We start from the raw sequence: 23,226 nt of genomic DNA on the forward strand, positions 1-23,226 counted from the left end.
TTTCCTTGGCTTATCGGCGAGGATTCGCGATGCTCTGCAACGATGTGTCCAAGCTGTCTGTGCGAGCGTGCTCGCCAGGGACCAATCAAAGGCTGAGGGCAGCAAATTCTCGCCGTCTCCACTCCGAAGGGGAGAGCTCCCCTCGTGATGACTCCATTATTACGTGGCTATCCGTCCCCGCAGTGACAATACAAGGCCTCGTTCGCCCGCTGCTTTGATTCACCGGCCATAATAGTGCATCCTCAAAGGACTACCTCAAATATGAGCGCATGATACCGAGATAACGAGTCCTTGGACACAACAATGGCCGCCACGGAGCTCACCATTTTGAGCCCATTTTGATCTTCACAGAGACCTGATTGCAGACCTTTTTTTCCCCTGTGTGTGTGTACAGTCAGGAAGAAAAAGTCAAGCTGGGGGAGGTAGGATATTTTCCCGGGAGGTTTCTGGGGAGCTATGAAACAACAACATGGGGGGGGGTTAGGGTTAGGGTTAGGTCAATTATAAGCAATTTTACTCTGCATATTTTTTAATATTTGATTTATATGGGAAGGCTTGGCCCATTTTACATCAAACCGCTTGATGTGACTTAACAGTCAACTTAAAATCAAATCAAAAAGTCTTCCTCATAGCCTCACACTTGTTGTTTTTGTGCTGCTATTTCCCCCCCAAATATGATCAGCTTTGAAGCATGAGATCTAGCTGCAGCATGGCAACAGCTGAGCCGAAGCCGCTACTGTTGTCTCACGGCGCCACGCTCCGCGCCAGGCAGTGGGCTGATGCAAATGCCAGACACAATAGTCTGTTGTGTAAGCAAGGCGCACATGCGCACGCAGCGACTGGATCAGAATGGCGCCGAGCCTGCCGGCAGCTGGCACGGAGGATTTTGGAACTGGAATAGAAGGAGCGCGGCGGCGGCGGCGGCCATTGCGCTTCACAGGTGCCATCAAAAATTGAACACCTTATCCTGCGTACATGAACCGCATCCGACATCACAAACCCTCACACGGAATTGGCTGCGGGCTCTTGATGAAGAGCTTCATTTCTTTTTTTCTCAACAAGAGAGGCGCAACGGCCACCCACCTTGGCTTCCCGTTCAATGAGGCGGACGTGAGCTGGCGTGACTGGACCGAGTCAGGTCATTGTTTTCCTACTGCCGTGTTTTTTTTAAGGACATGACTCCACGAAACAACACCATCGTGTTTATATCGGTAGCTCTGGAAATAATGATGAAGCAAATGACAAATACACAAAACTCACAAACAGCTCATATTAGCTAGCAGCAAATAAAAGTGACCCGTGAGTTCATTTCAAATGTCAGCAAGTTTGGTCTAAAATAACTCCTTCATAGCGTGCGTTCAAACGCAATCTGGCTGATGTTCAAATATGTCTGGCCGCCACGGCTGAGACATTGCGATTGATTTACAATAAGCGTGACGCGGCCGAGCGTGCGCTTCACATCGCTCCTTCGCTGTGGTGCATCTAACCTTGGCTTGTTTGCCACCAGCCTCATCCTTCGAGCAGGTTCTGTACTCCCAAATGATTTTTATCGTAAACCCCCACGTCCTCATGAGTCTTCTCTAGGGCTGAGCATTTCCCCACATTTCACATTCAATTTCTACAGAATTTGCATCCAGCAGTTACTGTGATTATTTTTCGCAACCCCCTGGAAGGTGGCAGCAACCTTCATCCCGCTGCGCACGGACTCGCCTGCTGTTATTCGCGGCCGCGCTTGATGTATGAGCAATTGTTGCTCGGCAAACATCCGTGTCTTCCCGAGCGCCCGCTCACTTCCCGTCAACTCCGCCGGGGCTCCCGAGCGCCATGATGGATATGTTGCAGAGCGTCACGCTTCCCACGCGAGCCTTCAGGTGCAGCCCCCGCCCCTCCCTCGCTGCTATTCTATGTTTGAGTCCTATGTTCCGAAGATGAAATGAAACTGGTTTTAAATAAGATAATATTCGCGGACCACACTTCCAGAGAACCACCCACATATGTAAACAGTTGGATAACTGTAGCGCATGACCAACCTTAAGGATTAAGCTGCTAAATTAGCTAGCTAAATTAAATTAAATTTAAAAAAGAAGAATTCAGGGTTGGGTGACCACAGAATGAATGCCTCGGCAATAGAACTCACCCGCACAAATATCGACCACTGGGTTAGCTGCTGGAACAGGAAGCCTGACCTCTTAATACAAAATTGCCTATGAATAAATCTTTCAGAATGAAATAACATGTCAAATCAGTGTTGGGGGGCCAGCCGTCGTTTTCAAATGATTATATTTCCACTTTAGAGTAAGAGCTTGGTTGCATTTCAGGCAGCACAAACACACCGTTCCACTTCTTTTCTGATCGGCCCCACGCTGCTACACGTTCCCAGCAGGAGGTGGTGAGCGTTTGGAGGAGCTCTCGCTAGCTCGAATCGATTAGCGCAGCCCTCCTGCTATCAGAGCTGGCGGACATTTATTTGCAATGACAATTGAAGCCATTTTTTTCTGGGGGTGGGCTGGTGTGCTAGCATGCTCCCCACTGAACCAGTTAGTCACACATTCCGAACAGAGCAGGTGGGAAGTCAAAGGGTGAAAGGGACACCTGGAGAATGAGAAAAAATAACAACACCCGAGTCTTGACGTCATATAAGCAGGTGCTCGCAAGTGCCCTAAAGTTCCATTTGAACATTTAGATGAATAACAAAACTTGTGCATTTATTCTTTATCATCTGCAAAGAAACTTTTATATTATTATTATTAATATTATATATATTATTATTATTTCCATGCATGTCTGTATTATACTGCCCCCGTGTGGCCAAGGCCCACACACCAGGAGCATCACTATATCCACTAAAATGAAGCAGTCAATGAGGCAAAAACAGTTGACTTCTTTAAGTCCTATTAAGTCATTCCTGTATCTTTCTATAAAGTACAATCTTGCAAAGTGCCAATTTCCTTTTCTTTTCAACATCGCCGCCACATAAGTGGATGCAGGCTGTTACTGTAAGCCGCTGCACTGCAATTGGAGATGATTGGAGCAAGCCGAGTGTTTTTACAGAACAACAATGTGAGCACCTGCTGTGCCTCTGCAGTCAATTGGACTTTTTTTTTTTTCCCCCGACCGATCATTTTAGTCCAAGTGGTGCAAGGATGGCATAAGGTCGAGCTCCTTGAAGGTCTTGGCATCTAAACCGGACAACCACGGCCACCCGCTTTGGCTCCAGCCCGGCGGCTGTCCTCGCATGTCAGCAGCCCCAGTTTAGGTATTTAGTAGCCTTCATCACCTCATTTCATCATTACATGAACCTTATGTGTGTGTAAAAGAGCAAGCTGTTTGCAATTAATCCACAATCACCCCCCCCCCCCCCCCCCCCCCCCCCGCACTCACACACACACAAACCCACACATTTGGGTAAATGCTGCAGGGCTGTCCAATAAAAAGACAGAAATGTAGCTTAATGGAGTTCATAAATCTGGATTTCACACTGCCAACTGGGACCCCCCCATCCCCCTACTAGAGTTCGGAAGTAACCTCGTTAAAGTTTCCACTGCGTCCTCCTCAGGGAACTGGAGGCTGCTGATGTCACCTTCTTCTTCTACTTTTTTTTTTGTCTTCCTCACGCAACATTCTCTGGAGAGCATCACTCACACAACCACCTTGGCCCAAAATGGACTACAAAGGTAATTGCTGTTCCACACTAGCCCACAGAGGGCAGCACTTGATTAGGCCCAAAATGCAAGCACAGTCGCGGTGGCAAATAGACTCACACTCAAGTTGCACTCAAGTTGAAATACAGATATGTTAAAAAAATAAAAAATACTGGTAAAAGCAGCATATTATAATTTAGCTCAACTAACAAAATGTTTCTGCTGTCATTTCCCACCACTGATGGAGCAGTCGTGCGCCTCCCGTGTTACCGCTGTTGTTGTTCCTGCCGCCGCACGGCTGAATAAACACACGCTGAGCTCTCTTTACAGCCCCCCCGCGTAGTTAACAATTGGCGGCTCAACAATACGTCAAGAAAAATCCGCGCAACTAATCAGCCCGCGGGAATAATTAGGATAGAAATAAACAGTGAGGCCGCCGTTCACGCACGAGTCAACGGGAAGTGGAAATGAGATGAGCGGCTGCATTGTGAAGGACAAGTAGAATGAACATAATGTTCAGAATGCGGTGCCGTTTGTTCTACGAAAAAATCTGAATGAATTCCATTTTTATTCTTAATTATTGGTGTAATTCCTTTTCGAGCCACTAGGTGGCGACCAATTGTTTAAACGCTGTAGATATGTGAAAGAAGAAGACAATAGCGTTTCAAGATCATCCTGATTGCAAAATACTCTTTCATCCTGCTTTTTACGCCTACAGAAAGCTTTGTTCAACATGTTTAAAAGCAACGACATCGGAATATTTCACAACAATAGGGGAGCCAAGGAGCAAAAAGGTCCAATACCTCCTTACAACAATATCACGCCCACGTAGCCCCAGAATTGAACCTGCGCTATCTTGAATACGCTAGGTTCTTGTTACAGCAGCCCGTGAACAAGTGCACGCATCATCACTAATCTACAAACCCGCTTCTGTGGCTCCATCAAATGAGCTTCATCTCTTCCGCCCTCCCTCCTTTTCCCTTTCATGTCTCGGCCTCCATGTTGGGAATGTTAATGCGAGCGTCCCTTTGCTCTTCCTCGCTCGCCCGCACGCACATTCCCTCCGAATGTGTCAGCAGAAAGTCTCCACGCTCAGGTCACAGCTAATTTTCTCCGGCCAGTTAAAACCCGACAGCCCGGCTCGCTCGTGTTCTGCACAGACACATTTCAATTGTAAGCTTTTGAGGGGGGCTTAGTGAGGAGAGGGAGGGGGGGGGTTATGGAAGACCCCCTCTCCCCTAGTCCATCTTTTCTCTGGCTAAGCTGCCATGTCATCGCACGGCGGAGTGCATTCATACAAGCTCGGGACATTTGTATTCGCTGTCGGAAGTGCGGCTCAGTAATGCTAACGTTTGTCGCGTCAGGCGTGTATTACTACTTCTTTTGCTGAGGCGTGCATTTCTGCTCGCCCTTGGGGGAGGGGAGGGGGGACTGAGCAAAGTATGGCCTCCGCCGGTCTGGACCGCACCGGTCTTGTAATATTTATCAGACCACGGACGCGTGACACACAACAACTCAGATACTTGCTTCTCAAAGTTATGAGTGCCAAAGGATGAATTCACTTGGCTGTCATGATTCCTACAACCTCTCGCTTTTATTTTTTTCAAGGCGAGGCACGAGTGTACTATTTTGACTCCACCTGCTGATGAACCCAAAGTGGCCCATTTGCCGCTAATAAACAACGGCGCTCACCCGTCGCGACGTAACGACACATCGGTGACAATATCGCAACGCAATTAGCAGCTAGCGACAATCAAATATTTACAAGGCGCCGCGGGCTTTGTTGTTTTAACGACCGCTTCCATTCCTCGTCGTAAAACTGGAGATAGTTGGCCTGGTTACGCCGTGAAGATTCTGTTACATTTGAAAACATGAACGGTTCCGACATGAAGGTGACACTCGCCAGCTATTTTTCAAAATAACAGAGCTACCAATCAGCACCTCACGCTTGATTAAGAAGGGCAAAAAATATCAACATCAGCCATTAACAATTTGGCATCCTCTCCTTCATGGATGACACTTACTCACATTTTTTTACACCTTGACATCAATCAATCAAAACCCAATTAATATGAATTATCATTAGAGTGCGCCGAGCCTTATCATGATTGGATTTTGGACCGCGAGAAAAATGACAGTAATAAAATCTTTTTGTTACACCAGAGGAATCAAATTCGTTTACATTAAAGGTGCTGTCGATGTGACAGATTAAATATGAACACGCAAAATGATATATATCATGACATATTATGAGTGGAACGTGGTCCATATTATCCATAAATATTGCGTCATCAAAATCAAAGACGATAAATGAGTCGACACTCACTGGTCACTTGATTAGGTACGCCTGTACAGTCTGATGACGTCCGTTCAAGACAGTAATAATAATATCATATCAACGTTTAATATTCATGTCAAGCGTCTCGCTACTTGCATTCAAATAAAATCCAGCCCAAGCGTGCAAGCTTTGGAGAAACTCTTCACTGAGCAATCAATACTTCTTTGTACCTTGTGCAGTATTAACGCGGCCCAAGAGCCGATGATGTCCGATTCTTTAATGAAAAACACGAACGGTAAAAGAAAACGAGGCCCGAGGCCTGAATTTCCTTCTCTCGTTTGATCGGAATGAAGACAAAGAGAAGAGGAAAACAAACAAAGGTGGTCTCCTGAGAGATAACCATCTCGACTTCACCATGACATCACCAGAAAAAGAAACAAATACCCGAGGCAATCCTGATTGGTACGTTCATAATTGTTCACGATTGAATATATTTCTATTAGTTTTAAATGGAATGTAATCTAAATGTAATTAAATCTGCAATTTATTTCAAGATTAAGATGCAAGTTTTATATGTTTCAGAGTAGGATTAAAAAAAAAAAAATAAATGTGCCATTTCCGATAATTAATTTCTTCTGGATTCTGATTGGCTAACAGTCCAAATTGATTCACCTCCCACTTGATGCACTTCATAGCCTCCACATCTGCATTTCCACGTGCAGCTCATGAAGTGTACTTAATTAATAGCCATAACATGACATCACCGGGGGCACCAAAATGTAGTTTTTACGACCCGACAGTCTTCTTCCAGACCCTGAGACGTTAAAAACAAACACTAAAGCGACTGCGAGGCAGTTTGAACAGGCTGTGTGCTGCTTGACTGGAAGGTAAAACTCCTTTGACGTTGCGCTAATACACACTCGACTGTGATTTATGGGATGCCGGCAAGCTACAAAAAAAAAAAAGCACTCATGCTCACCAAATTTGGCAAGACAAAAACTTTTGGGCGGAGCTGTAAGACAAGATGAAACGGTGTGGGTTTTTTTTTTTTTTATAACAGACTCTTCGCTGATGTGTCAGAAGAGCGTACAAGTGGAGCGGAATCCATTAAAGCAAGAAAAAATGCAATACCATCCGATACAATTGGCTGCTTTTATGCAATGAAGCACAACAAACAGAAATAGATCACAACATAGGAAACCAAAACAAACAATACAACAACTTAGAGACAATTTACAACTAGCGTGTCGCGAAGCAGAAAGCGCCATTGTCGCTAACAGCTGTTAGCACCTGTCTTTTCGTAAGCAACATGACAAATATCCACTGTTAGATGGAACGATTCAGGTGAAGCGAGAAAGTCAATTGAGATTGAAGATGTGTGACTTTTTGTTTTAGTGAATTAGCTGAGCATGATGATAGTCCTCAGACTTGGCGCTAACCTTTCAGTAAAAAGAAAAAATACACTTAAAGTAAATTTTGGCAAGGATAAAAAATTTTTTATAGATACATGTGTATAAAGTTGTTTTTAAATAAATATCTGGATAAATGTCAACATTTTTTTAAAGATCTGATGATTACTACAAAGAAGCACTGAGCTAGCTTAGCTGGCTAAATTGGCTAGCATAATGTTGGTCCTGCGATATACTAATTGGCTAACCTACATTTCACTTTTCTGAGTTGATTGCTAATACCTCCACCAGGCCCAAAAAGCTACACTAAAAGTCAAGTGCCAAGGCTACAAATTAAGATCTTTTCAGGGCTAATGTACCCCTAAATGTAGTTTTTCTGGCCCCCGCCCCTGTTAGGGCGCGAGAGCGGCTCCAAGAGACGCTACGCTCGTAAAGTGCGGCTGTGGTGTTTGCAATGGCAGCGCTCCGCTAGCTCTCCGGCGCCATTGCGACGCCGCTCATGTCACGCTGATAAAAATGCAGGCATATGTGCACATTCATCTTTGCAGAGAATGGAGAGGAATTATTTTTTTGGTCTTTAGACAGCTGCTGATTTCTGGCTCTCTGTTGGATTTGTGAAAAACATGAAGCCACAAAGTACAATTTGAAGGCGATTACAGTCATTTCGATGAATGATTTGCCTTTTTTGGGGAGCCTCCATATCCCTGAAAACTCACCAATTTTTGTGCATGTGTGCTTTTTATGTCAGGGTTTCTCAAACTTTTGGGATCCAGGGGAAAATTATTTCCAAGGACCCATTATAAATCCAACACAAATTTAGAATAGCTATCATGTGTAAGTCTAAAGATGTAAAAAAAATAAAATAAAATATAAAAAAACAAAGGGCGGCTCGGTGGCGCACTGGGTAGCACGTCCGCCTCACAGTTAGGAGGGTGCGGGTTCGATTCCACCTCCGGCCCTCCCTGTGTGGAGTTTGCATGTTCTCCCCGGGCCCGCGTGGGTTTTCTCCGGGCACTCCGGTTTCCTCCCACATTCCAAAAACATGCTTGGTAGGCCGATTGAAGACTCCAAATTGTCCCTAGGTGTGAGTGTGAGTGAGATTGGTTGTCTGTCTCTGTGTGCCCTGCGATTGGCTGGCAACCAGTTCAGGGTGTCCCCCGCCTACTGCCCGATGACGGCTGGGATAGGCTCCAGCACGCCCGCGACCCCCGTGGGGACTAAGCGGTTCAGAAAATGGATGGATGGATGGATGGATAAAAAAACAAAGCTATTTATATTTTGAGGGTTTTTTTCGTTTTTCATGAAAGAAAAAAAATATTGGATTAGACATCATAATGCTATGAGACATAATTTAAAAAAAATAATTGAATACAGTGTTATGAAATTAAAGCGTAAATGAGACAATCATATTTCAAAATTGAATCAGTATATTTTGTTAACGCCACAAAAAGGTCATGTGAGTCCTTTATACTGTATTTCAAAGACCGTATTGAGTTTGCTTGTACGGCATAAATATGTGGTATTGTGTCGGAATGTACGTATATGATGCATATCTTTTTTTCCCAAGAGTGGGTGGGGGTGGGGGGAATTGTGTGTGTATGGGGGGTGACTAACAAAAACCAGATCTGCCCTGTGATGTGCGTCCGAATTGCTTTTTAAGTTGAAAGGAGGTAGCGACACAGCTCTGTCGAAGACCACATAACACAAAACAGGGGTGACGATTGGGATTCTGCATGCATACCAGCCGGCCTGCCGCCCAGCTGAGCACCCCCCCCCTCGCCCGCCTCCATATAAGACGTTCAAAGGCGCTGCTGCATCGAGCCGCTCAAGCTGCTGACTTCCAGCGCTAAATACCGCCGGAGAATCTCAAGATTCGGCTGCGGTCGCGCGGAAAACGATCTATGGTGGGAAAACTGTGATGGGAGAGAGTAGATAGGGAAGGTAGTAGGTGGGGATCGTTAAAGCTTCCCAAGAAATATAAAGTTGTGCAAGTCTTTGGGAATATAAAACAAGAGCAGAGCAGCATTACTGTCAAAACACTGACTTGGCTTTGGAATGGAGAAATTGGACGTAGCAAAAATTTGTGAGCCACATGCTGCTTCACCGAGACACCAATGACGACTGGTCTGCGGCCGGATGGACAGCGACCAAAATATGATAATGCCTTTCGATTCTTCTATACTGACTTTCATGTTATACTTTCATGTTGACAGAACGCTGCTAGCTAGCTAGCAACTCGCTAATTGTGCCCAACAAGACGATGTGAATTTGAAGACCTTGCAAATGGTATTTAGGTGCAGTTTTGCAATTTTCAGGTTATACATCATGAATTTTCTTTTGTTGCATGAGAAACGCCGACACAGGTCAAGAGAATCTTCCATTGTGCGAGCGAGACAAAAGCCAAATGGAATTTGCCTTCTCGACTGTTTATTACTTGGAGAGATCAGTCGGTTGCGGTGAAGGAAATACAGGAAGGCGAATTAAGGGCAAAAAACATACTATTATGACCCTGTAAAAATATCCTTCATTATTCCGCGGCAGCCTTGGAAAAATACGCACACGCAGGCCGACAAAGAAGCCAACGCAAACACACGCTAACCTCGACTCTGCCTGCGCTTGTCCACCGAAAATAAAATCCAACACAGGCATGATTGTTTGATTCCAATTTTATTTCCGCCATGTTTACTACGGCATCAGTCCGGCTGCCAATCGCGACGTCAACAGGTTCATTGTTGAAGTTTTTATTACCGACCGAGGCAGATGACCCCCAAGTCGTTTGCCCCTTAGCCGCTACTCGCATTTACTCGCCAAAACGAAACTTGCGTTCTGGAAGTTTGCCCCGTTCCAAAATGGTCTCCATTTTGGCAGGCAAAACGATAACACTGTTTGCTCCGTTGAATATTTGAAACACGAGCGCGGCTGGGGAGATGACGCACACACACACTCACACACAAAACAATGGTCGCTTATTCTGAAATCCCAATAATGGACTCGACCTTTACTCCAATTGTATCTCCCACTGAACATCTTAAAGTTGATTCGTCCAACTACATAAAGTCATAACAAAATGAGAACCACCTTGAGCCCTGCTATTCAGTTTTAAAGTAGACTGTTACTGTAATGATTGATTTAAAATAGTACAGACATGCAAATACTTTTAAAATATGCAGAGAGGGCAGGAAGAGCAATAAATTAGAATAAACTAATTTTGTTTTTTGTTTTTTCCCCTAAACGAACAAACTTAAGGGTTCGTTTCACATTGCATTTTAATAATGTATCTCCCCCTAGTGGCTGAAAATGAAATTGCACTGCAAAATAAAGACCAAGACTGAGTTGTATAACGCGACCAAAAAAAAAAATGAAAGGAATGCAAACCCGCAGCCTTTGAGTAAAGTTGGGGCGGTTACTGTAATTCCCTTTTTTTTTTTTAATCATTACGTGTGCTTTCATTTCACGGTCGGCATGAATTTTTCCGTTAAACTGATTTCCCTTATATTTCTAAAAGCGAGCATCTGGTTCGGGACTCGGGATGGATGTTCGCAATCCCCTTTAAAATGTCTCGATGTCTAGCTTCAGTGCTCGTGAACAAAAGAGCCCGCTTAGCCGCCATGGGCCGTGCCCAGCGCCACATGGGAACACTTTGCAGGACGGTTTAGCGACGTGTCCCCAAAGTGCTTCTGTGATTTCTGCGTGATTAGCCGTCACGGGCCATCCTTCACTTATCACGAGTGACGCCGGGCCGTGTTTAATCAATAGCGGCTCGTGTAGGGCACGTATTAGGACGCGGATGACTAACAGGCCACTCTTTGCCTTGCTTGTAGGCTTCACTTCATTGAGCTTTTCCACATGTCGAAGTGCTCATTATGGGAAGGCTGAAGAGCATTTTTTTTTTTTTTATTATTCCGCCATATGTTGCCCTTCCAAAACATCCCCAGACATTTATATATTCATTTTTCGTATATTTTTTTAAAATATATTTACTTCCTCCTTTCATATTTTGCAACATCAAAATAATCAGCTCATTTAACGTTTTAATGAAAGTATGACATGAAAGTCAATCTAGAAGAATCGAAAGGCATTATCATATTTTGGTCGCTGTCTTGGTGAAGCAGCATGTGGCTCACATTTCTTAGAGCTTAGAGAACAAATATAGAGGTCACCAAGTGAGAAACCAGCCAATTTCCATACACCACAGGTGTCAAACTCAAGGCCCGGGGGCCAGATACGGCCCGCCACATCATTTTATGTGGCCTGCGAAGACAAATTGTGCATCAAATTCGTGTCATTACTGAAATTGCAAATTATCTTTACTTTTTACAGCTCAGTGGCCCAGTAGTAGAGTGTCCGCCCTGAGACTGGAAGGTTGTGGGTTCAAACCCCGGCCGGGTCATACCAAAGACTATAAAAATGGGACCCATTGCCTCCCTGCTTGGCACTCAGCATTAAGGGTTGGAATTGGGGGGTTAGATCACCAAATGATTCCCGAGCGCGGCACCGCTGCTGCTCACTGCTCCCCTCTCCCCCAGGGGATGGATCAAAATCACATAGGGATGGGTTAAATGCAGAGGACAAATTTCACCACACCCAGATGTGTGTGTGACGATGATCATTGGAACTTTGGGACTTTAACTTTTAATATCTTTTTTTTTTTTTAAATATTTGACCAGTTTTTACTCGTCTGATTTGAAAATGAGTTATTTGTCAGTTTGTTTTGTAGCTTTTACTGTATATAATACGAGGTGCTCATACATTTATTTGGGTTGACAGTCACAATGGCCCTCCGAAAGAAGCTATGACTACAATGCGGCCTGCGAAAAAAATTAGTTTGACACCCCTGCCATACACAAACACCCAAAAAGTGAGATTCATCGGTACTGCAACCAACAGCAGGCTTTTTTTTTTGTTTGTTTTACTACCAGACAGCCTACAACACTCATCGCGTATATCCAATTGACCCACAAAGCACGACAACCAGAGGCCGTGACGCACCTCGAAGCATCACAACCGGCAATTTACTGCAATTTGTAAACCAATCAAAATTTTACAGCCGGTGCGAAGCTTTATTCGTGCCACTGACAGCTCCTATTTCATTAACTTGTCTGAAGTGTGAAATAGGACGTCTGATTTCGCCTTGTGTCTGTTCGTCGTTGCGTAAGGCTGACGATTGCGGTGCGCTGCCAAATAACCCATACTTAACGAAACTTCAACGGCTTTCACGTTACCGTAAATATGATATCGCAAATTGCGTCGAATGTGACACGTAATGACAGTGTTTGAAGAGCTTGTGTTGACGCGGGGGAATAAACACTTGTTATGAAAGCGTTTTTCTCCGTGACCGAGTTGCGTTCCAAATAAATCCTGAACTCTATGTATTTTTCATAAGTAAACACCGTTTGTAATTTTATGGCTTTATTATGGCTGCAGTGCACGATTTACATTTTTTTTCCCCATAATGCCGCGGGGTATGCAGATGTGGAAGTCGATACCTCGCGGGATTATGGGAAACAATCCTGAGCATAAAAAAAACCACATAAAAGATAATAAATAATTATTAATAGGCAAAACAACAACCGAATATTATCATTATTCCAAATATTAATGGATTCTCTGGCCCAGACAAAAAAAAAAAAAAAACTCGTTCCAATACACGTTATACCCCGAAGACTGGTGCTAAGTGTTTTGATCCAATTACCCTTTATAAAAATGTCCTAACTATCTCAAACAAAGACCATTAAGATCTCACCTGTGTGCGCGGGGTATGCAAGTGTGCTTTAATTAAAGTTTTTTTTTTTTTTTTGTAGGAGGAAAGAGGTGGTAGGCAGAGTTTAATTTAGCAGCGTCAGAATGAAAAATGGTCTTGTTTTGGTGTCTTCATTTCTGTCGCTTTTTCTTTATCTCCAGTGCAGTCGGGGGCAGCTCGCGGGCTATCGCCAAATGACCCGCACAACTCATTTATTCTTCACTCCGATTGGACCTCGGGAGAGAGGAGGTCGGCTCAAGCAGGTGTTTGAAAACGAAAAGGAGGCAATGGATTGAGATAAGACTTCTTTCTTTTTAATTTTATTCTTAGAATTTTTGTCTGCCTGTTCTTTAGTGTTTGGTTTCACACAAAAATCTGGTTACATAAAAAAACTTTAGATTTATGCATTTTTTAGTTTGTATGGCGCATCGACCTTTTCGGAATGTTTGTTGTTTTGTCTTCAGCGTGGCTCTAAAGGATTGTGGAAAGGATGTTTACCAAGTAAAATCGAAGCAGCTGAATCAGAACAAGGTTGATCTGCAAAAACAGGTTTTCACCTCTCAGGTCCAAAGTGATTGAATTGAAAGTCTTGGAATTTTTTTTTTTTTTTATGCAAATTAAAAAACGATTTTGACCCAAGGCCATCCTCTACATGGCACATGCCCTCTCACTGGGTGATTTGCACTCAGAGACAGACTAACAAATAACCTTTGATAAAAAAAAAATATTTGCGAGAAGGCCGTCGTGTGGTGCACTGGTGCTTTTGTCAACTTCACAATGGAATATCTCTTCGTGAGCTCGAAAATTTTAAGCAACATTTCCACAAAATTAACCATACTCATTTCACAAGCGCTACTGGAACAAAGCCTTGTTGAATGAGCAAAACCTCAAGGTTACTCAACCAATGATTAGCTCGTCAAATATAATATAAATCTCAACTCTTGCGGAACGCTTATTTAATTTGAAACAAGAACAAAACTAAATCGAATGTACTTGAACAATGAATGTAAGTGAACAAGATCACTTTTGTATCTAAGTGGACTACAAACATGACTTGTTTACCTTAAACACAGAGATATATCAAGTCAAGTCAAGTTTATTTGTATAGAGATATATCAGCACTATTTTTTTCAGTTTTTTTTTTTTTTTTAATTGGAAATTTCACCGACTGCAGGGGTGGTCAATGTTTACTGTACTGTATTTGAGAGGATCTAAAGATTTCATTATTAGCGCTCCAGAGAGGATAGCAGACCAAAGCAAATGAGTCAAGATAGGAGAGAACTCCCCCCCCCTCCCCCTCCTGAGAAATCACACTGGGTGAACTAACAAGCAACGGCGTCTCGCCACACTCATGTGACAAGAAAGGCGGAAAAAAAAGAAGACAGAGTTGATGTCCTGTTAAAAACGATGCGGGGACTGAAAATGAGAAATATGTTCCTTGTAATCCATTTTTTAAATTGCAGCCAGTTGTTCAGCTCATGAATATAAAAGACATCTTTTCCCACTGCGTAATTACACCAGGGCTTGGCCAGCGCAGCTAACAGTGCTTCTTTCACTTTGTGCCTCGTGAGAAACATTTGGATAATCAAATCCTCACGTTGTTCGTTTGTTGTGCGCCTATGTGTGTGCGCGAAGCACTTTTAAGAGCGTCAGAACGGTCGCCACGGAGACAGGCCTCTCAATGATGATCCTTGCGCTCCCCCTTCGAACAAACCTCAGCTCCCAACATCTGCTTTCATTTTTCTGGCTTTGTACGACAAAGAGCAACAAAAAAAAAAAAGAAATTCCAAACTGTGGTCACACCAGCCCCCTCTTCTGGCCTCGGAATCGTGAGCGCTTTGCCAGGCGGTCAGGCCCGGCGAGATTTACAGGAGGGGGGGGGGGAATGGTGGAAACCCGATCTGCAGAGGCGCTGTTAAAGCTTCCCATAAAGAGCCGGGAGCGTGGCCAGCGAAGACTAAAAACAACAGACTCATTTTAGGGCTGCTTTGGAAGAGTGAGAGAGAGAGAGAGAGAGAGAGAAAATGTACAACAAAGTTTTCATCTCAATAAGCGCTGAGCAGATGGAAATGGAGTGCATCGCTTTTGTTTCAAAGCAAGCTCTTGAAGTCTCGATTTGGTGGGCTCCCATCGTTTTGATAATTCCAAATGGTTGCCATCATAAATCGTTCAGTAGCTGGACATGGTGAGGTGAGTTTGTGAAGCAACGTTTAGGGTGAATCCATTGTCAGGAATAGAAATAATGAGCTAAAAAAAAACAGGATGAAATGAAAATCAAGATAAAATAGGAACATAAAAGCAGGACAAATTAAAAGATACACCTAGAAAAACACAGATTATAGAGATAAAATAAAAAAGCAAAACAGATCAATTCAGCGAGGGAAGCCAGAGAATCCACAGCTAGCATGGGATGCTAACATAGCAAATCACAGGCACCTACCAAAGCGAATCTTAAAAACAAACAGGAAATAAAAAACTACCAAAACAAAAAACAGCCTGAAATTTACCAAACGAAGAGAAATTGGGACAAAACCAGGTTGTCAAAAAATACCAAAATAAGTTACAAAAGGTGATGAATTAGTATGCCCGCCTCTGTGCAGTCCAACTTTATGTGGGCACTGAAAGTAGGGGGTAGCGACGTAGCGACACATGTGATCGATTAAGCGGTCTTAGATTTAAAGTTCCACCAGCGGGGCCGACCCGAGCGCTATCCGTCCTGGATAATTGCATCCTGAGAAGAGATTGCTTTCAGGGATGGCGTAATTGAGTGGCACGTGAGCCTAATCATTTCTTTCCCTTTCTGAGTCCCTCGAGGCCATCGGGAAGAAGTGGACTCTTTATCTCCACACTTCCCAGAAGAGACGCGGCACCTTTAATCAAAGTAAAGCACGAGGCGACGGCAACTAATGGGAACGATTGGGAACCCAGCGTCGTCTTTGGAGTCGCTCTGACGACGTTTCAATTTCGGCCTGTTCGACGTTGTCATTCCGCGAAGAGGCTAGCTCATTAGTTTATTTGTCAGTTAAGCTGAAAGCAACTCATCTTAATTAACACCACGAGTTACTCGAGCCTCTTGTTTTTGAGAAATGATAGAAAATGAAGATTGGTGTGAATGCTTCTTAATCAAGCAGAGCGTCTTCACTTACTCAAACTTGCCCCCACAAAACCTGGCCTGAAAGTCCTATTTGGGTTAATCAACATCGTTAAAAAAAAAAAAAAAACATGACCAAGCTACCGAGAAACTAACAGTGCTACTTCTGATTAAAAAGTACAAACAGATTAAGTCAAACCACTCTCAGAATATCCAAGGTAAAGTCTTTTGTTTCCAAAAAGTAGCTCTGACCATGCTAATCAGCTAGCGTGTAGCTAACATGCTATCTATATCTTCACTCAGTGCTGGTTGTGAGGTGATACGAACAGACGGTGGGTCGCAAATGTATGACAGCAGTCGAGAAAATATCAAAAAGCTGTTCCGAGAGTCTTATCGGGCTAGTGTGAAGATAACTTGCGATAGATGTCTTTACTCGGTGCTCCATCTTGTCAAATGTCACAGATTGAGATACAAATGCCTGACAGCAGTCACAGAAAGCTCAAATTGAAGGCCTTTGTTCACAAAGTTAACTTGTGATATACTTCACGATATACTTCACGTATGACAGCGGCCCCAGAAGTTTAAAAACAAAATCTTTGCTTGACAAAAAACTGTGAATGGGCCACGGTCTGTGGCGTGCTATGAGTCATGTTTGAAATGGAAGCCGTCATTGTGCGACGAGACGCAGCGCTTAGATTGCTTGTCAGTCGAGGCAAAAAACAACTTATCTAAATTAACGCAAAGAGCCACTTGTCTCGAGAGTATCTTGATTTTGAAGAATACGCGGCAATGAAAATTGAAAGTTGGAGGAATGGCTTTTTAATGACGCAAATGTCAAGCTGCACTTGGAAGTGGAAATGGTCCGATATTCTCTTCCAGGGCAATAAATAGCGCAAATTTTAATCCATGGCGCTGAAATAATTTTGTTTTTGTGGGATTCAAAGAACTGATTTTGAGGTAATATTTTCAATTCCAAAATAAGCTTCTTTGTTAGTCCATCGAATTTCATACAGTACAACTGTATTGCATTATACTGAGAGCTGTCTCTAATATTTTGGTTCGCTGACTTCACAATATCAGAAACAGATCTCGGGTTTGATCCTCCACTGCTGACTACAACCACCCAGAGCACGACTGGATGCCTTCCAAGCTTCAGTCAAAAGCTTGCCGGCTAATCGATGATGCTAGCGCAAAGGCATTAATAGCAAATTGCAATTGTTTTTGTGTCGGGTTTTATTAGCAGCAAGTATGCCAACCGGAGACCATTTTGAGGCCGGCCGGCTGAGATAACTTATGAATGGCTTCCGTTTTTAGTTTGCATCAGAGGGTCGGATGACGGTCACTAAGCCTGTGAAGCGACTCCTCCATTTCGCCTCATCCGATTATATTTTATTGCGGTTCCAAAATGAAACCGCTCCTCATTTGCGATAGGATCTGAATCAAAGTAAATTAATAACACGGCTTCCATTTTCCGCTGCTTCTGCCGTCAGCAGTCATTAGACATCTGCAGGAAGCGTGTCGTCACGCAACTGACACGACGGAGCTACTGGAGGGGTGGTCATGTAAGGCGGGTGAGGGGGTGAGGGCTTTGGAAGAGTATGTTGAGTCAGCAGAAAATTGCTGAGCTGTTCTCCAGAGCGCTGGTGACACAGGTGGTTGCCATTACCACACACGGGGAACTGGCTAATGGTCACATGCGCTAAATCAACACAAATTGAAACATACGCCATGTATTTATCACATGTTCCTCCGAAAAAGCAGCACCTTTCCATCCCTGCCAAATAGCTAGCGCTACCGCCGCCGCCACGTGACTTCTTCGCTAGTCCCATTTGAGTTTTTCCAAACAAAGTCAGCGTCTGCACATGCTCCATTAAGTGAGGCCGCTGTTGAGAAACAAGCTTTGACACCCGCAGTCAGCCAGATTGTTTTTGTGCAACTAAAATATTATTGATTCCACGAGAAAAAACAGCAACAAAGTTTACACTTGGTTTTGCTCGTCTTTTTCTATCCGCAAACTTTGTTTGTCTTTCCGAGCCGACGGCCGAGCGCCGACGGACGCCGGGGCGAGCAAATGAAGACGTACAAACCGCTCCTTCCTCATTTACGCTTTCAACAAAACGAAAACAACAAGCTCATCGATCAGCATCAGCTGGCCGCTCGGGTGTTTTTGCTGCCGGTTCCGCTCCGACGGCACGCCGACCAATCAGTCAGCTCGGACCGCTCAGCGCTTCATTACAGTTGAGATCAAAACAGAGCACTTTGGAAGCCTGATGTGGTTAGCCGCTCTCATAAACAGTCCATCCATCCATTTTATACTGCACTTATCCTCATTGGGATCGAGGAGGAGCTATAGGCACTAGCAGATAACTGGACTGCTAGCCAGCCAATCACGACACGTACAGTAAAGGTGGGATCAGGTCACGAGGAGGTCGAAAATACGGCCGGAAACCCGTCGTCAACGGTTAATGCCTGTTGGAAGAAGGTACTTCACGATTGGTTCATTTGGATACTTGCCCCGCCCACTTTGCAAGCCACAGGCCTTCATTGCTGATCACAATCTGGTGGGTGGACAGAATGTTGAAGAAAGTAAGCATTTATTCGGGTTTCTTTCGGATTTTGTTTGCACTTGGCCTCGTCAACGCCCGCCCCCGTTTCAACCAATCAGCTCCCTCCAGTCGTTCGTGCCTTGTCTAGGTGCACTTCATTGTCTGCTTGCGCTTAGCTATTATTTATTGCGATTTCATTACCCAAGCTATTTCCCGACTGCGGTGAGTCAATTTGTTCTCATTTCTTTAAAATTAATTAATTTGTCAAAAATCTGTGGAGAAAATGTAGTTAAAAACTTTTCACTGGCACATCCAGTACAAGACTGACTTCCACCTCATGCTTGTTCACTTGGATGCTGAGTTGAAGTGGTTTTATTCACATGCTGCTAGGCTTTAGTTGATTGTTTCGGGGAGGACAGCATGAGATTAAATTCTTCCCGCAGCTCGGATCTGATTAAATCAGAAGAATTAGACTGTGTTCCATTGTTGGCGTTAAAAAAACACACAGGAAAAAAATCTTCAGTTTTGCCGTTTAGCTTGGATGGAAGGAGTGCATCAGGAGACACGGCGAGCACAAACGTCATTAGCCGCCGGGCAAAACGGCGACAAAGCGTGTGGCCTTTGCGTCTTTTTGCCGCCATGCTCGCGGCCTTCAGATTATAATGTACCCTGCCGTCGCTTCAATAGCATTGACGATTGAATAGAGGAAACGGTTTCCCCGGTGAGCACAATGGATCACCTGATTGATGGCCGCTCCCGAGAGGAGGCACCCCGAACAAAACAAGAGCCTGCGCTTCAATTCCCTCGCCGCCGATGAGTTTCGTCAGGCGTCAGGACGGACAAGAAAAGGAGCGCGCGTTCATTGTGGCTTGAAACGAGATGACAGAATGAGGCTAAGGCGGTCAGACATTCCCGCCAACGCCAAACTAAAAGACCTGATGAAAAAAGGAGTTTAATTAGGCGCTACAGCCAATCAGATCCACGATGACAATTACTGCATACAACAGCCAGGTGGGCTTTATTTGCGCAAATGCAGAGGGGAGGGGCCGAGTATTTGCAGATAGATAATGCTAATAAATTCGATTATCACCCAAGTAAAACTCCCAAAACAGTCAAATGTTGGAACTGTCGCTCAAGAATGAGATTTTGTCACCGCTGTCCACCATCACATAAGTAAACCTGAAAATCAAGATGGCCGTCCATCTAACTGCAGCAAAGTCAATTAAAAACAGAACAGAACAAGAGCAGGTTACATTCTCCTTCATTCATTAGCCCAAAGTGCGTCTTCCCCTGAGAAGTCAAGAGGGTTGACGTGGAGTGACCCGAGTTTCCACATCAAGCAAGACCGTGCTCTTGAGCGTCATTACGCCTTGATTGCAAATGGCGTCGCCTACGTGAGCAGAGCCAGGTCACGACATGTCAACGTGTTGATGAACGCCGCTGAGTTGCATGCACATGATGGGCTCATTTGCTGCGTTGGTTCCCCCGTTGGCATGGAGCCCCTGTGGCTTCACCGCTCCCCTGGCAGTCGGACCACTTCTCATCATTTTTAAAGACGTATTGACTGGTTAGCATTTCTGTTGTGCTAACAAATAGAAGCGCGGTTCCTGCGCAGCAATAGTAAATTTGATCATCATCATTATTATTAAGTTGTGAAAAAACAACAACAGCATGACTACGACTAGCATGATAGCACTTTCCCTCCACTTTGTATGAATTCCCAAAAGACTTGATACAGAAGAAATGCCAAAGTGTATCTTTGTTCTTGCAGGTACATTCTTGACTGGAGGCCATCAGCCGGCACACACCTTCCACTTCAGACGAAACCTCCGACAATAACAACAACAAAGCCCGCAGATCGCATTTCGCTTTCTACACAAAAGTCGCTACCCGCTCGCACGCCTCGACTTAGCATTCTATGAGGAAAACATGTTACACTTCGAAAAGAATCTTATAGCCGCAGGTAGGGGAGAAAAAAGTACTTTCAATTCAACAGAAATATTTTTTTCAGTCAAGTCACAAGTGCTTTGATTGAGCACAGAGGGAGGCTAAATGCTAAGCTAAGCCTATCGAGGTCTGGCAGAATATTCAGCAGGTTATAAATAAAGATCAACAAGTCGCCGGGAAAAGCAATCAGCGAAGACGTTAAAGGTCGCCGACAAACAAAATAACCGCCTTTGCCTCGCATCGTCCTCAAGGAGGCATAAATAAACATCACTCTTGCACTGCTTTAAATTATGCTAATACCTTCCCAGTTTTGATTGCTCAAGTAAAGCATGGAAGAGACCAAAAAAAAGACACAAGTGCGGTACTTGACAAGTGGTGTGCTCAAAAAGGAGCAAAAGGCAGCTCTGGCGGCTGATTAAAAAGATGCTGAGGAGTTTTGGCCACATAAAGTCACGACTAATATCACAACGGATTAAACGTGCTACGCATACCAGTTGTTACTCATGGAGTCCTTTTAGTGGCACCTAAGAGCTGCTTCAATGTGTTTCAATCCACCACGGTACATTTGTTTGGTACACGGTGTGTGTATGTGTGTGTATGTGTGTGTGTGTGTGTGTGTGTGTGTGTGTGTATTGGAATAATACAGCTGGCCGCAGTGAGTCAGCGGTGTTATTAGTTCGAGCACTTTGTGTATTAGTTTCATTCAAGACATATGGAATGACGTCATCAAGCTCAATGAGCGTGAAATGTCAATCCAGAGCATAAAATAACTAAGAGTAAATATTAGTTCTATAGAAATATATTAAAAAGATGGTAACTATAGAATAAAATAAAACTTTATTTGTGTTTAAACATTCAGACGTGCCTATGATAAGCTCATAAAAAGGACACAAGCTAAATTAAACATGAAAAAAGTGTTTAAAAAAAAATCATACATCCATCAACGTATACTGAATTAATAATTAAAATTGCCCATGTTTTATATCATCTTAATCCCATTGAAATTGGCGCGTGAAGCACGCCGACTACCGTCGCTATCGTTTCTTCCATCAATGCAAACATTGGCGTTTGTCTGTGTGACTGTTAATCATGGAGTAATCCTTTTTTTTATTTTACACAAATTAAACCGCAAATCAATATGCAATCAGAGACGTGGCAGCGTGTAATTAAAACGCAAACTGTGGACTGTTTGGGGAAATCCCCTCAAAGGCATCAACTGGAAATACGACACTCATGTACACACATTGGAAATTATTTCTGCATAAGTAGTGTATTTTTTTTTTTTTTTTTAGCAGTCGTCATATATTATATATATCATATAATGTATACGTACACACACACACAGCCGTTTGTTTAAGTTTCATTTACGTGAGATAATTTGTCAAATCACGGCCGATCCATTCCAATTAAACATCAGCAGGGGGGCAAAAGCGGCCAGGCGACGCTCTGCGACTAACCGATGCGCGTCACACATGACACCAAAGAGAACAAACAAAGCCTGGAAACGAGAACGGAAAGCTAAATGGAAGTGACGACAGGAAGCTAAACGTCATGCGGGAGCAAAGTTGGCTCGTTGCAAACTTTTTACTTGTTGGCTTGGAACAACGAAAGCGTTCATTGTTGGACAAAAAAAACAAAACGGCGCTAATCGATCAACGAGCGCTTTCCATTTCTCGGCAGGTGGATTTGTTTATTTGTGCGTCACGTGCCGTTGATACTTATTGATCATTTCAGCGTGACATGCAATCAAACTCTTTAGTAATCATATTTATCGCATGCGTTACTGTTACAATTGTTAATTAAGTAACAAATAATTCTTTAGGAATAAATGCAATCATATTTTAATTTAAAGTGAAATACAACAGAACTCCACTAACATTGTACGTACACACTTTGAAAATTGAATTCAGTATTCTCGATTACTGGCAATAGCTGAAGTTCACAAGTTCTTCCAAGACAGGTTCATTATTTTGAAAAGTTATCCTCAATCAAACAATTGCTGCTTCATCCCGTGTCTTCTAAGCACAAAAGTTGAACCACGAAGAACGAGCGAGCGAGCGAAACCGCCTCGACACTAATGATTTGTTCACGCGAGTACTCTTGACAATGATTAGCGAGTATTGCTAACTTTGGCACCCAATCACTGTTTATCTAAGCGAGCCGACGCGGCCGATAATAGTCGCGCGGGGGCGAATGGAAGAAATTCTAATCAATACCATTCACGAGAGAAGCGTAAAGAAAACTCATTAGCTCTTAGCGCCGCACTTCAACTTCTCGTATGAAAAAGGCCCAAACAATCATCAGATTATTTTGTGCTTTGTCTTTAGTTAATAACAAATCGATCGCTTTTAATATAGTCGCGCCGACACTTTCAGCTTTTACGTAAATTTATGAAAAATCAGGAGAGGGAAGCAGAATGGCGGCGTATGCTAAAAGCAGTTTGGTCGTCGCTGTCAAAGTACTCTGAGGAGCAAACGGATGGCGCCGTTCCACTCCGCTTGGGTTGTCATCAAAGTGCCGATGGCAACATGCAATTACAGCATAGAATCGATAGAAGCCGCGACACCCTGCTTT

The 23,226-nt window shown here is 43.7% G+C and overlaps 1 protein-coding gene across 6 annotated transcripts in view; it reads right to left on the reverse strand.

Moving 5' to 3' along the window:
* The window catches only part of nectin1b (nectin cell adhesion molecule 1b), a 123,313-nt gene that overhangs the window by 20,151 nt on the left and 79,936 nt on the right, over positions 1-23,226 (reverse strand). The window lies entirely within an intron of this gene.

The sequence above is a fragment of the Syngnathus scovelli genome, chromosome 7 (genome assembly GCF_024217435.2).
Source record: "Syngnathus scovelli strain Florida chromosome 7, RoL_Ssco_1.2, whole genome shotgun sequence".
NCBI lineage: Eukaryota > Metazoa > Chordata > Actinopteri > Syngnathiformes > Syngnathidae > Syngnathus > Syngnathus scovelli.